This window comes from Alexandromys fortis, unplaced genomic scaffold (genome assembly GCF_014885135.2).
Source record: "Alexandromys fortis isolate MF-2015 unplaced genomic scaffold, M_Fortis_MF-2015_v1.1 scaffold_53, whole genome shotgun sequence".
NCBI classification, from domain to species: Eukaryota; Metazoa; Chordata; class Mammalia; order Rodentia; family Cricetidae; genus Alexandromys; species Alexandromys fortis.
In genome coordinates, this window is record NW_026067939.1 from 4,637,487 (window position 1) to 4,653,141 (window position 15,655).

General features: G+C 37.5%; 1 protein-coding gene across 2 annotated transcripts in view; it reads left to right on the top strand.

Annotated features, from left to right (window-relative positions):
• Rsrc1 (arginine and serine rich coiled-coil 1) overlaps window positions 1–15,655 on the top strand; it is a 265,192-nt gene that overhangs the window by 177,087 nt on the left and 72,450 nt on the right. The window lies entirely within an intron of this gene.

The window sequence follows — 15,655 nt, forward strand, 5'->3', positions numbered from 1 at the left end:
TCCTGGATCTCAGTGAGTTTGAGGCCAGCCTGGGCTACAAGAGCTAGTTCCAGGACAGACACCAAAGCTACAGAGAAACCTTGTCACTTTGTAGACCAGGCTAGCCTCAAACTCAGTGAGATCTGCCTGCGTCTGTCTCCCAAGTGCTGCGATTTAAAGTGTGCACCACCACCTTCCAGAGTAAGTGGGTTCTTGCTCCTCTGTTGATGACTTAGGTGTACTGAGGAAAAGTTGTTGCAGTCATGGTGTCTCATGCGCACCTACTTCCCTGTTCCTCTTCTACTTGTACAGAAAGCATGAGACCTGTATTAGAAGTGGACCAGTTGGAACCTCACGGCCTTGGACCTCCAGTCTTGAGAGCTATAAACTAAATAACCCTCCTTTCTTATGAATACCCAGACTTGTGTGTTTTGTTAAAAGCAAACCAAAAGGAACTAGTTGGGATGAGTTTGACAGCTGTATGGAACTTGAGAACTGGGTACCATGACTTGGTATCTATGTGCTGAAGGTAGGGACATGTTAGGTGAGACTCGAAGATGGGAGAGAGGAGAAGAAATAGAGGAGGCAAAGGATGCTGCATGAGAGTCACTTTGGGTCACAGTAGAACGAGTCCGAGAGACATAGTAAACTGACATGTGTGGGGCTTTCACGAAGAGTACATAGCCTGGTGCTGCTGCTGTACAAAGTATCTGAGTCTGGCGGATTCATTCCTGATAGTTTCAAAGCTGAAAATTTCAGTTCAAGGCATCAGAAAACCCAGGATATGGTATAGTCAGGTCTTTTTTGAAGATAACAGCTTAGACCACTGTGTCTTCACATGGTAAAAGGCTTTAGTGTGCAAAAAATAGTAGTATCTAGTTTCCACCAGGTCTTTCATTAGGACGAATCCAGTCCCTGAGGGCAGGACCCTCATGCCCCAGTCGCTCCAAAGGCCTACCTCTTAATTCCTCTTAATTCCGTCTCAGACTAACTCTAGAAACCAGCATCTCGCATTTGCTTCTTCAGTTAGTTCTGGATTGAGATAGAACAGGGAAGTGTCTAGTTGAAAGCTAGAGTGGGATGCACTATACGTGTATGAAAATATAGTGAACTCACCAAGGCCAGCTGGACTGGGACTGATGGAGCATGGGATCAAACCGGACTCTCTGAATGTGGCTGACATGGAGGGCTGACTGGGAAGCCAAGGACAAAGGCACTGGGTTTTGATTCTACTCCATGTACTGGCTTTGTGGGAACCTAGTCTGTTTGGATCCTCAACTTCCTAGACCAGGATGGAGGGGGGAGGACCTTGGACTTCCCACAGGGCAGGGAACCCTGACTGCCCCTCAGACTGGAGAGGGAGGGGGAGGGGGAAAAGGGGAAGAGGAAGGGAAATGGGAGGAGGTGAAAATTTGTAATAATAATAATAAAGAAAATATAGTGAGAACTATTATTTTGTACAATAACTAGATACTAAGAAAAATTAATTGAAAAATAGATACATGAGAACTAAAGAAATGGATAAGAAATATCAAATTCTGAATATACTTTCTTAAAAGAATCGGTAATTGTGTAGTGAACAGCATCCATAATTATTTAGTAAATTGAATGCAAGGATTTTAGATGCATGGATTCAGAAGGAAACCATGATGTGTAAGATCTCTGTGATTAGTAATTGTACGGAAAAGATATGTTAGTTTGGCTGAAACCTATGCAGTGAAGTCTTTAGCCAGCCTACAGAGAAAAGTCACCTTGACTTCATTTCAAACACCACCATGCTTTAGCACAGCTGTTCCAAGTACCAAGAATAAGTGAGGCATCCATTTCCCCACCCCCAGCCCAGGCTTGGGACCATCTTGAAAGGGGAACAAAATTGTGGAGGGCATGAGTAAAGCTATTGTCTAGATACGACATGTCACCCTGCTCGTGAATGCATGGCAGCTGTGGTTGCAGGCGTAAGAGCAGGTGTGGAAGGGGAAGAGGCTCGGGAGCCTTCACTCCTAAATGCGGAGCTGTGAACAGCTGATGACTTCTAGGGGCGGTGACCAGTTTAATTTAAAGGCTCTGCTCCTGTGAGGTCTATCAAGCTTTATTGCATAGCCCCACACTTAGGCATCTATGGGCAGAACAAATGGACTCAGTAAGTTATGAAAAAAGAAAAGGAAGTTAAGGGATAGTGGGATGGGGTGGATCTGTTATTATTTGAGCTTAATTATCATTGTGTGTAGTATTAATGAGCATTAATATAAACGAAGTTGTATCCATTTCTTTTTAAATTAGACGCTATGGCTCAGAGAACACGTGCCCATTGTTTTTCCAAGGTCTCTTCCAAGGGCACACTGCCAGGCCATTGTCATCTTTACTTTTCTGTTATTCTCATGGTTGCTTCTAGGCTTGCCTTTAATCCGTATATACGTTATTGACGTTTTCTTCAAAGAGTCAAGCTAGAACCAGATGATAAAATGAGCTGTGCTCTCCAGCAGATGTGTTTACAGTATGCAGCTGTTTGTAGGTGCTTTTCCTGCGCTGTAACAAAATAAAGCCTAAAGCGTCATATTAACTGTACTGTTTATATGGGTGCTAATACACTTTGAATAAAATCCTCAATTACTAAGCATTTTTGAGGCCTGACAAGACAGTCCCATGACATTAATGGTATCTTTATAACCTTTTTAACTTCTTGTCTCTCTGACAGAACTCTCCAATAACAGCAATGGGTTTGCCCTTGGCAAGCAGAAACTCATTTTGAGAGGATAATAGGTATTTACTATTTAGATAGCTGGCAATACAATTTCTCTGAATGAGATTTTCCTGAGAAACTATAAACTGATTGAATTACTTCCTTTAATGGACTGGAGGAGTGTGTAATAATAGTTTGTTGAAGCTTTACTTCCAGTGTTTTGCTTTTTTTTTTTCCTTTTTTGAAACATAGAAACATCCTGATTAGAGTAAATTATGGGGGTTGGTAGAAGTTATTCTCCATTAAAACATTTCAAAAGCACTAATTCTCTAAGGACAAAAGGATGTAATCAATGTGTCTTCTCACCTCAACCTTTATTTTAACTGAAATAAAATTTAGCAATTTATGCTTCATTAGATCTGTTTTTATGAAATATGCCACATTGGAGAGATTAGCATGGAAAACCACCTTTTTTTTTCCTGCTGATGTCTTTCTTGGCTCCTTTGAAATAAATGAAAATCAATAAACAATTGTCTCCTTGGCCTAAAGACTAAAATAAGTTAAGTTTAACTAGTAATATTAATGTAGTATGTGTTTCTGCTTTGTGTTCAGTTTATCAGGAGACATTTTTAAATGACTATTAAACTTGGACCTTATAAAATTCTAACAATCTGTGATGTAAGTATAAGAAAGAAATTCATATTAGTTTTGTGGAAAGGAAATACTTAAAATGTATCTCATTACTATAAAACTTGATTAAGGAGCTTTTCAAAATTCTACTTAATGTGAACTCTGTCAATAAATGTCAACAGAAAATATGTTTTATGATTCTTGATTTAAAGTGTGAAAACATACATAAAATATATTTGGTAATTCTTACTGTAAACATTTTTCTTTAAAGACAAATCCATTATGGTCCTTGGGGGTGACAGCTTGCAGAATATCTTCCAAGGCCATGAATTTTGCACAGAAGTACATCAAATTCAGTGTTTTTATTGGCAATCAGAATTTCATATTTTTTGCTATAATAAAATTGTGATTGAAATGGGACCTTGAGTGTCCTGCCCTTATGTGAAGTACTTTGAATTTGAATATCACACAGATCCTAACTTAGAGCACGTTCATTTTCTCTTAAGCCCTTGGCACTGACACGTCTATTGCTGGCATTGTTTTTCATTCCAGCAAATCTGTGCTGTTGGCAGCACTAAGTACTAGGGACAGGAGTTGGGATGGTAAAGAGATGAACAGAGAAGTGATAATATTCGTCTTGTCTGAGTGGTCTTCTCGAGAGCTCTGCCGCAAACTATAAAATTCTTCATAATGTAGCTGTTATTGAGTGTTTTGATGTCATGCTTCTTTTCTTCCTAGGGTTTTAAATAAATAAACATGAGTGAAATATCAAATAATGGCTTTTTGAGTACATTGTCTGACATTTGTTTACAACTTGCTAGGAATAAATTTAAATAGAAAGTTGGGATTACAGTAGAACCCTCCTCTTTAATGTACAATAATAATCTTAACCAGATAGTCCTAAAGTTATTGGTAAAACAAATTTACTGGCAGCAGCAAGGATACGGTGAATATATACTTGCATTGTAGTTGTTTATTCTTAATGATACAGGGTCACTTATCATTTTAGCTTGTTCATCGATATCCAGATCAGGTAGTATTTTTTCAATGCCCAAGTAACACAAATTTTATGTTAATCATGGTGATGGTTTTCATCAATGAAGAAGACATTAGGGAAAAATAACAGCATGCTTATTTTTATCCTGTGAATGATCAAACTTTAATAGAACAAAAAAAAAAAGATGTTCACGTTTTCTGTTTGAAATGCATTGCTACAAAACTATAATATTTTGCATATAAAAAAGCCATTACTGTATGGTCCTATCAATTTCGTGGGAATAATGGATCTTTAGGGTTTTGTTATTAAATAAGAAAGTTTGAGTTACTATTTGTTTGTTGGTGCCTCCATTTTCTGGTGTGGATTTATGCCCTTACCACAGTGCTTTGTCACTCAGCAAAAAGCATACATATATAAAATTGCATTAAATATTATGCTGCAATGAAGAACTTTATCTACATAGTAGGTTTCTATTGATCTGCATGATCTCCCAACCTTAATGGCATTATTGGCACCTACCTATATTGAGTCTATTAATTTTATGAACATGCTAAACATTTTGCACATAAAAATCTTAATAAATAATTCATGACTTGAGGACTAACAATGCAATTTTATAACACTATTTCAGGGAGTAGAATTTTTTTGGTATGCAGTTTCTTTATTAAACCATTCTTATGTTGAATTTTTCTTTCTTTTAAAGAGATTTTCCATTTTAACATGAGGAACTGGTGTCCTGGGTAAGGCTTTTACATGGAAACAAAGTAACAGATTGAAGTGGTTTCAGGGCTTTAATCCCTTGATAAATTAGCCAGCAGGCTCGCCTTTTCATAGACGTGCTAAACAACAGGTTGATGCCATTTGGGCATTAGCAGTGAGAACCACCTGAGGGAATAGGGAATGAATAAGAAGAAATGGAGCATGGGAAGAAGAATGCATGGTTGTTAGCTTTTGCTACATCAGGCAACTAAAGTAATACCCCAAAATGAGTCATTGTATCTGATAGTCTGGGTTTTCCCCTGCATCTTCTTAAATTGTTGCAGCCTTAGGGTTGATGTTAAGGATCACAGTGTACTTTATTAATGTATTTCTCAAATTTTAAAGTGTTAATAAGATTATAAATATTTCATTTTCTGAATTTGTACTTTTTGGATGCAAAATTTGAGGTTTTGAAATTTGCTTAAAGATTATTTCTAATCAAACAGAAGAAGACATTTTGTAGTGCATGCAGATTACAAATACATAAATCTTACTGTCTCTTTGAAAACAAATAGATGTTTATAAATTATTATAAAACTATATTATTAAAATAGTTTTATAGCTTTCTGAACTAATTGCCTGAGGGGAAAATATCTTTGCCATATGATATATATATATGACAGTAGATTTAATTAATTAATATTACCAATAAAGAACAATGAGTGTTTTCAACATAATTAACAAAACTTAATATGGAAAATTATTCATTGAGACTTTAATGAAGGAATATAATTTCATGAAAACTCAAAATAATTTACCTCAAGGAAATCAAGTTTTAAAATTATTCATTTTCCACCTTAAAGTCCCTAAAGTAATTGGTACCTTGATACTGAAAAATATTAGACTAGTACAGCATTAAGGAAATTGTTATGGGTCCAAAATCATTTAAATAATCTGGTACCCTATGAAGCCCTTGGTCTAGGCTTTTAATTTTTCATTTAGAATGGGGGATTTAGGGATCAATATGAAGATCTGTTGATAATATTATATTTAATTAGTGTAATCAAAAACCATGCTCAGAGCATGACACCTGCCAGGGAGTGCTTCAAAAAGATAGTAAGCAGCATGCATTAGAATCGTCCATGCTTGTCCATGAGCACTAATCTAGCGCGGGTCCCACATGGGGCGGCTAGTCAGCTATTTTATTGACTTTGATCTGGTTTGAGGGGCAGTTTATTTTCCCACAATGCCATTGATCAATGATTTCCTTTCAGCAGTGATGTAATTAAAGGGCTTTAGTCGGCTTCTGCTGTGTTGCCTTGAAATTTATTATTCTGGAGATTTAAAGAAGATCGATAGGGTGCAGTGGCCCGATGTTTAGACCCGAGTAGGAGGACCCTACTGAGAGTAGAAGGCGTGGAGGAAACAAGGCTTCAGGACACAAACTAGATGCTTACCTGGGACCTTGAGCTGACCTGCTTACAACAGACCCTGTATCACCAGTAGCATTTTGGTACCTATTTTTATCACAAACTCAAACCTACTTTGTCCTCTTTGTTATTGATATTTTATAGTTTGTTTTAAAGGAATTGAAGTCAAATATTCCTGTTGTCAATGTAAGATTTAAAATTTAAATATATTTATAAGAAATACAGACACCAAATGCCTCCATCATGAAATTAGGCTAAAATGTAGCTGATTTTAGGACTATGGGTAAAAACTCATTAGGATCCTTTTATATTTATTCATTTGTATTTTTCTGTAATTTAGGTGCAGACATTGTTTTTGTATGTTTAAAAATACATATGCAACAACCATTATTTCAAAACATCACATTTCACTAATCGATTCAGAGGGTGTACAACTAACTAGAAATTAGAAGTATTGTTTAATAAGTTAGCAAATCAATTCAGAGGGTTAAAAACAATAGCAGAGACTGTGTAGGACAGGCTTCTCTTACTAGTGAGTTTTAATGAGTAAAAAAAAGTTGAAAATAAAGGAGTCAGATTGATGTTTCCTAAGTGGTTTTCTGTGTTGCTTCATTAAAAAAAGCAAAAATACAGACAAAGCCTGGCTCCAATCCTTTGGAAACCCCTGTGTATCTCTTAAGGAGGTCGAGTCACTTGCATACTTTAAAATGTAAGGAATCCTGCTTAATCCTCTTCTACATTTTTACTTACTACATCTTCCAGTCTTACCCTAACTTATAGATTTTGTTGAAGCCCATTTTGAGAAATGTATTAGTGAAAAGACTTCTGACTGGTTAGAGACAACTATCTTGAATTCTAATCCTTTCTTTGCTTTTCATTGCTGGTATGAATTTCACCAATTAGGTAATTTCTGTGTGTCTTAGCTTCCTTATCTGTGAATTAGGGCACTATTTTAGAGAGGGGAGCATTGGTCCAGAAAGGATGTGTGATATATCCAGGAACTTTCTCTGAACAGCAGATTCCAGTAGGCCTGCTTCTCCTCACAGAGATTGACTTTAGATACTTTGATGCTAGTATTAAAACTTATTTTCTTAACTGTATATTGGTTTATTATTTAGTTGTCATTAATAAGGAAGTTCAAGGCATCAAAAGCATATTGGAAATTGCAGCTATAGTTATGGATCAAAGAGGAAACAAGTAGTTTATCGCTTTTCTAAATATAGCCAACCTTAGTATATTAAGCCTTCTAATAAAGATGGCATGCTAGCTAGCCAAGAACAGAAGTTATAATGTACTTGTGGCCAGATTATTTACTTTCTGTATAAATGATAATTTATAAATCATACATTTTGTTTAAATTTTAATTTATATCCAATAAACTTTAGGGGGAATTAATTTTCATAGCTTCTTTTAAGAACAATAATGACTAGAAAGTAAATGCTACACACATGATGCATGCCAGAGTGAGGGACTGGAGGGACAGCAAAGGCACAGTCCCTACTTCATGGATTTACAAACTTCATAGGAGCGTGTGCATAAAAACATGCGACACAGCAAATGTGCTCATAAATGAAAGTATGCATAAAACTGTACTAGGGAACAGAAGGAAGAATGGCAAAGTTGATTTTGTATGCATTTGTTGACTCATGTATTTATTTAATTTTTTTTCTTTTTTCATGACTTTCAGCATTCTCTAATAGTATATTGTATGCCTTGTTGGTGGGCTACCATCAGGCTTTTCTATAAAGTAAGTCCCATAAAGGCAGGGATTGAGCCTCTGTGTTTAATAACATCACCATCCCAGAAGGATGGCTAGGGCATAGGAGGTCCTCATCTCAGAAGTGTAGTTAACACATCAAAGCTCATCAAAGATTATGGACTTTTAAGAGCTACTGTGTATCTACAAAGATAGAAAAATGATATGAGTTATGCTTTAGGAAGTGAACATTAGAAGCAGAAGATTAACAATAAATTGTCCTGTGACTGAGAGAAGAAAATCAAGTGGCATCGGGCATGGCAGTGCACAGCTGTAATCCCAGCACTTGCGAGACTGAGGAGCATTGTGAGTTTGAGGCCAGCCTGGGTCCAATATCAGAATGCTGCTTCAAAAATATAAAAAGTAGGGGCCGGCAAGAAGATAAAGGTACTTGCTGTGAAGCTCCAGGACACGTGTGGTAAGAAGTAAAGGAATAACTCCCACAAGTTGTCCTAAGGCTTCTACATATAAACCTTGGCGTGAAGATACACACACACACACACACACACACACACACAATTAAAAAGTGTAAAATCCTAAAAAAATCTTTGTTATTGTATTATTGTACATAGGTTATAAAAGTGATCAAATGTTGGGGAAGTAACTCATCTAAATAATGATAGCACCAAGAAAGTTGGAGAAAGCATGATAATGAATGAAGCTAAAGAGAAATTCCATCTTGGATATTACTTGTTACTTAAAGATAGGAATTGACATTACATTTGAAATTAAATAAGTTTTATTTTCAAGAAAAAAAATGAACAGACCTCTTGACATAAGCATTATCATATAGCTGTTCTTCAGTCCCCTGGACACTATTAAGTAGTCTAAGTTCACTGATACTAGCTCCTTCTCAGTCTTCTCATTTTCTGCATGCTCATAAATGTTCCTTATAATACAGGCTCTGTTCCTCCCCCACATCCTATCCATTTCCCCTGAATATCAAATCTTATCTATATGCAACAACTTCAAGATGCCAACTATCTTAGTTGGGTTTCTATTGCTGTGAAGAGACACCATGGCCACTGCAGCTCTTACAGAGGAACACATTTAATTGGGGTTGGCCTATAGTTTCAGAAGTTTAGTCTGCTACTGTTATAGCGAGCAGCATGGTGGCATGCAGGTAGACACGGTGCTGGAGTAGGAGCTGAAAGGTCTACATCTTGATCCACAGGCCGCAGAAGGAGACTGTGTACTATTATACTAGGCATAGCCTGAGCATGTTAGACCTCAAAGCCTGCCTCCATAGTGACACATTTACCCCTACAAGGCCACACCTACCCCTACAAGGCCACACCTCCTAATAGTGCCACTTCCTATGGGCCGAGCATTAAAACATATGAGTCTATAGGGGCCATTCCTATTCAAACCACCACACCTACCCATTCTCCCTTTTCTAGCTGGAGACATGCACAGTAACTTCTCTGGTCAAATTTATTTAAGTGTCACAAAGGTAGAATTTCTCTGAACTTATTCTTCTATTTGCATTCTCATCTAACTCTTCCTTCTGTCTTCCTTGATGACATTTTTTCAGTTGCTCAAGGAACTGTTTGATATGTTCCTTACTGACAATATGAATTTCATCATTATGGCGTATGGATTTTGCCTTCTAAAATACATTTGAGTATTTTCAGTAGGTCAGTTATCGCTTTATTTCGGGGGTACAATTTGGATATGAAGTGTCACCCAGAGGCTCATGTGTTGATTGAAGGCTTGGTCTTTAGCTGATAGCTCTAACTACTGAGAGGTGGATATAACTATAGGAGCTGTGACTTCAGTGAATCACTCCATTGATGGATTCTTAATTCAGTAGCATTATTGTAAGGTTGGAGGAAGCAATGTACTGTGCCTTTGAAGGATATTTTTTCCTTCATGTGCTTCTTGTTTAGTACCTGCCTCCTGACTGCCATGAAGTAAACAGTTTTCCTTCTCTGCATACTCTTTGCTACCATAGACTTTGCCTCACACAGGCCCATTGCGGTTGAGCCGACTGAGCAGGACTGAAATCTCTGTAACCATGAGCAGAAATAAGTCTTTCTTCTTTTAAGTCAACATATTAGATATTTTGTTAGAGCCACAGTCTGACTAACACAGAAAGTCATTATCATTTCTCGAAATAGCTTTTCATGTCACCTGTTTAGCCTTGATCCTAAAATGTATTTATCAACATAGCATCCAAAATGCTCTTTTTAAAAAATTATGTTTACTTATGTGTATGTGTGAGTGTCTGTAGGTATATGCTGCATGTGTGCAGGTTCCCATGGAGACCATAGGACAACATCAGATCACCTGGAGCTAGAGTTACAGGCGGTCATTTACCACTTGACAATGGGTAGTAGGAACTTGGTTCTCTGGAAGAGCACCAAGAAGTCTTAACCACACTGAGCCATTTTTCCAGCCTCAAAATGTTCCTGTCAATCTCCTCCAAAATATTTTTTTAGTAGCTTCCATCTGCATGTAGGATGAATTTAGAATTTGAAATAATATTTCGGGTACTTGATGATTTGTTCAGGGCTACTCTTCCAGCTGAACCATGGAATACTCTTTATAAAAGCACCAAACCTGGACATAGTGTGAGATGCTGTGAACACAGTGCTCAGGAGGCGTGGGCAGGAAGTGAGTACCAGATGTGTTTGGACTATTTAGCAAGTCGTAGATTAGCTTTGGCTACAGCAATGAAACCCCACCTCAGAGAACCAAAAATGAAATAAGACACGAACCAATGTGGTTCCCTCTTTGAGTTCTTTCCATTCATAACAGGTTTTGAAGTTGGTGACTTTTAGGATTATGTAACAGTTCCCTCCCAATCTTTCTTTGGATCTGTTCTGTCCTCCTTTGGTATGCTTTGTTCTCCATACCCAGTCTAGTTCCTGTCTACTGAAGGTGTCTGCCAAGTGTTTATCTGTCGTCCACCTCTGTAAAAATGATTCAACTCCTGTAATTTATGGTTCTCAGGGGGGTTGTCTCATATTATGAATATTGACTATTATTCCCATAGTGTATAAATACACAATATCAGCAAATAATTATGATTAGACATAAACTTGGTTTGCACCATCTTGACCAGGAAATACTGCTTCGCCAGCTCTTTGGAAGTCCCCACAATCTCCTCCTTTGTAACTGCTACTTCTTTTCCTTTCTATTGATTTTATCCTTGTTTTATTTATAGTTCATGAAGAATGAATTGCTCAGTACAATAGCTTAGCTTTGCCTGCTTTAACTGAACTGCTCTCATTCTTTTCAGGTTACGTTTATTTGTCTGTGGCCTTTGTGTTCATTTTAGATAGTATAGTTCATTGAATGAACATCCTGTAATCTTTTAAGACTTTCTCATGTTAGTGGACTTTTAAGTTATCTTCAATTGATAGCTTATATAAGTACAACTTCTCAGAACATTTTCATAAATGTCTCTGTCCTGATACATTTGTGCATCTTCTCTGGCTTATCTATGGAAGAATTAGTTGCCTTGCTGTGTCATGGATTATGAATAATTTTAAATTTACCAAGCTTTTCTAAAAGAATTATACCATATATTAATACCATATATTAATTCTCTTAGCTGTAGTACATCAGTTCCCATTCTAGTTTCTCACAAAATTTTCATATTGTAAGAATTTCTTAAATTTATTTCAAATCCTTTTACTTTTTCTGTGGATTTCTCAGATTACCAAAACTATGGGCAAATTTTCATGTTCTTTAACCAGCGAATCTCTTATTTTAATTTTTTTATTTTTGTTATTCAAAACAGTTTTAAAATTTATTTTTTTTTAATTTATTTATTTATTTATTAAAGATTTCTGTCTCTTCCCCGATTTAAAAATATCTTGACCATGTTCTTCCTCTCTAAGTCCTTGCCGATCCTCTCCCCTCCCTATCCACCAAGCTTTAAGCTCATTCTCAAAAATAAAGCAAAAAGTCAATGTTTACTACACACACACACACACACACGCACACACGCACACACAAGGAAACAAAATAAAACCACATTCAAAAAACACCAAACTTTAACAAAATAAAAGCACATATCAGAAACTGTAGAGTCCAAGTTGGTCGATTGCTCGTGAACATGAGACCTGTCCTGGCATGGTTGATACACCCAGTCTCACTCTATTGGAGAAAACAGATTTTCCCTCTCCCAGAGGGGTATAAATGACAGCTCAGTTGTTAACCTTTACTCTAGTGGCTAGGTTTTCATTCATTCATTCATTCATTTTTAATATAAAGAATTAAATATAATAAAACAAAATTTATCGCATCAAAATTGGATAAGAAAACTGAAGAAAAAGAACCCAAAAGAAGGCACAAGAATCAGAGACCCACTGTTTGCACACTCCGGAATCCCATTAAAAACACTAAAGTGGAAGCCGTAACAAATCCACAAGAACCTGCTACAGACCCATGCAGGCCCAATGCATGCAGCTTCCATCTCTGTGAATTCATATGAGCTTTGTTCATATTGTTTGGTGGGTCTTGTTTTCTTGGTGTCCTCCATCCCCTCTGACTCCTACATTCTTCCTGCCTCCTCTTCCATGGGGTTCCCTGGGCTCTGAGGGAAAGGATTTGATGGAGACCTCCCATTCAGGATTGAGCGTTCCAAGGTCTCTCTCTCTCTCTCTGTGTGATGTCTGTCTTTGTGTGGGGGGGGGGGGTCTCTATATTTGTTTCATCTGCTACAACAGGAAGCTTCTCTGATGGTGGCTGAATAAGACGCTGTTTCTGTGGGTATAGCAGAATATCATGAGACGTCATTTTATCACTACATTTTTTTTAAGACCAGCATTATTTTGTACTCTATTTTGTCTTTGTTATTCAGTCTCAGGTTCTTGGTCACTCAAGAGGTATCAGGTGTGGGTTTCATCTCAGAGAGTGGGCCTTATGTCAAATCAGTTATTTGTTTGGTTACTCCCACACCACCATTGCCCTAGCCTGTCTACCAGGCAGTACACCATTGTAGAGAAAGGGTTTGTGGCTGGCGTGGTGTTTATATAACTCTTCTGAGAACATGCAGAGTATGTTCCTTACCAAAGATGCTACAACAGAAGGTGAAAGCTCTGTGTCTCATTCAGTGACACATTCAGTGAGTGGTGCAGGTGTTGTCTTCAGCAGTGGGACCTTACTGGAGAGCAACCATAGTCTTGGCAACAGCCTGTGTTATTTGGGGATTTTCCATGGGCCCCTTTGCTCAATCAGCTGTAGTCCAGTCCTTTCATTTGGTAACAAGAGAAGGCTAGTGGCGACTCTGCCTCTCTCCTTTATGTGTATATTTTAGGAAGTTTTGACTATATTAGGTTTCCATATTACCGTTCAAATGCCTCTTTTAATTTTGGCTTTCTACCTATATTATATCTCTGATGTACTTATTAGCCCATTCTCTGTTGCATTCTGGTTTTTTTCCTATTGATCTGAAGCTGTTCTTGCCATTGCTATATTCTTAGGAAAAGGGTTTTTATTGCAATCAATAAACATTTATGATGTCTGAATATTATTCCTCAGTGTACCGCCATCTTCACTCACCAATTTCAAGACACACTTCTGGTCTGGTTTGATGGAACATTGACCAAAACCAACTTTGGGGAGGACAGAATTGTTTTATCTTAGTCTGTCATCAAGGGAAACCAAGGTGAAAATCAAGTAGGAACTTGAAGGAGGAAACCTCCTACTATTATCCTGCTAGATAAAATGTGATAAAATGTGTCCTGATGACATATATTGCTATGCTCATAGATGATTGCATTGTTCAATACTCAACAGAGAAGCTTCTTGCAGTAGATGGGAGCTAACACAGAGAGCCACAACTGGCAAGTGTGCAGAGACTAGACACTGGAGTACTTTCTTCAAATTATGCTTTAAAATATTACTTTATCTCAATGAAAAAGAAGTTTGAGATTTGCATATCGAGATTCGAGATTGTGAGGGAAGCACAAGTTCAAGACCAGCCAGCCATGGCATGTCCATGAGACTGTCGCAAATGAAAAATTGATTTTAAAAAAATTAGGAATAGAGTTTAGGGTAAGTGCTTGCCTAACACGTGGGAGACCCTGGCTTAAGACGGTAATATTATAAGATAGCCAGGGCAGAGCAAAAACTGTCAAGAGAGCTAAGGAGCACATGCCATGGCCTTAAGTGTAGGTTATAGCATGATCAGAATCCATATGTTGATGTTACATCTGCCTGTAGAAGAATAGATTCAAGCATAGTAAAGGTCATGGCAACAGTGATCCGCTAATAAAAATTAAAAAAAAACCTAGTTTTCATAAGGTTACCCTAGTACTTAAAGTGGGAAGCTAGTGAGAGTGAACTAGGACAGTGCAGTAAAGACGGGGAAATGCAAAGTCAAAATACTTCATATGTGAGAGACGCTAGATAGTAAAATATTCTTAAGCTATAAGATAGATATGTTAAGTTGATTCAGAGGAGAAAGGAAGGAATAGAAAGTTGTCTTCCGACACACTGTAATAAAAAGTGTCTAAGAGACTTCTAGTTCCAGGTTTGAAAATTCCTTGCTTGCTATAAAAATAAAACCACAAATCACAAGTGGCAGAATTAATAGATTATTTTAAGTTTTTTATTAAAGTAGAAAAATTCAGATGTTAGGTAAGAAAAGAAGTACCACCACTCCTTAAGTTTTTGTGATGGCGATTAAATGGTTTTAGCATTCAGCCCTCCTCACCGAGAATAGAAGTTTTTGTGAGGGGGTATTTTGTGTTCATGTTTAGTTTGCAGAAGTTGCTTTTATTTGATGTGTACAATATAAATCTGGAGAAGGTGTTTTTCAATAAATGACTTCAAAATTCTATTCAAAATAAATCATATTGAAGAACAAATTGCTAAGGATCACCAAAGAGGATGAGAATTTTCCAGATACCAAGATCCCATACACCTGCCATAGCAATTAAGGTGATACCATCAGGACACATATATAAGGACTTGATCCTTAACTAAAGTGAGGAAGAGACAGTTTTTTAAAAATTTTATAGAGTTGAAGGAATTAATTTTTATATGGAGTCTGAAGGCCTAAATATAAAACTTGAAGCTTTAAAACGTCAAGAAGAAAATAGATTCATATTCTAGGAACAGGGCCTGTCCCATCCCTATAAACATGTCTGAGTGTGCACATACAGGTGTATACTCACACATGTGAAGGCCAGAGGTCAACCTCACAGTTCCCTCCCGTGTGTGTGTACACACATGTGTGTGAGTGCCCGTACACAAGTACACTCACACATGTGGAGGCCAGAGGTCAACCTCACAGTTCCCTCCCGTATGTGCGTACACACATGTGTGTGAGTGCCCGCACACAATGCATTCATACATGTGGAAGTCAGAGGTCAACCTCATATGTCATCCCCTGCGTGTGTGCGTACACACATGTGTGTGAGTATGCGTACACAAGTACACTCATAGATGTGGAGGCCAGAGGTGAACCTTGTATATCTTTCCCTATCATTTTCCACCTGTTTTGACGCAGGATCTTTTACTGAACC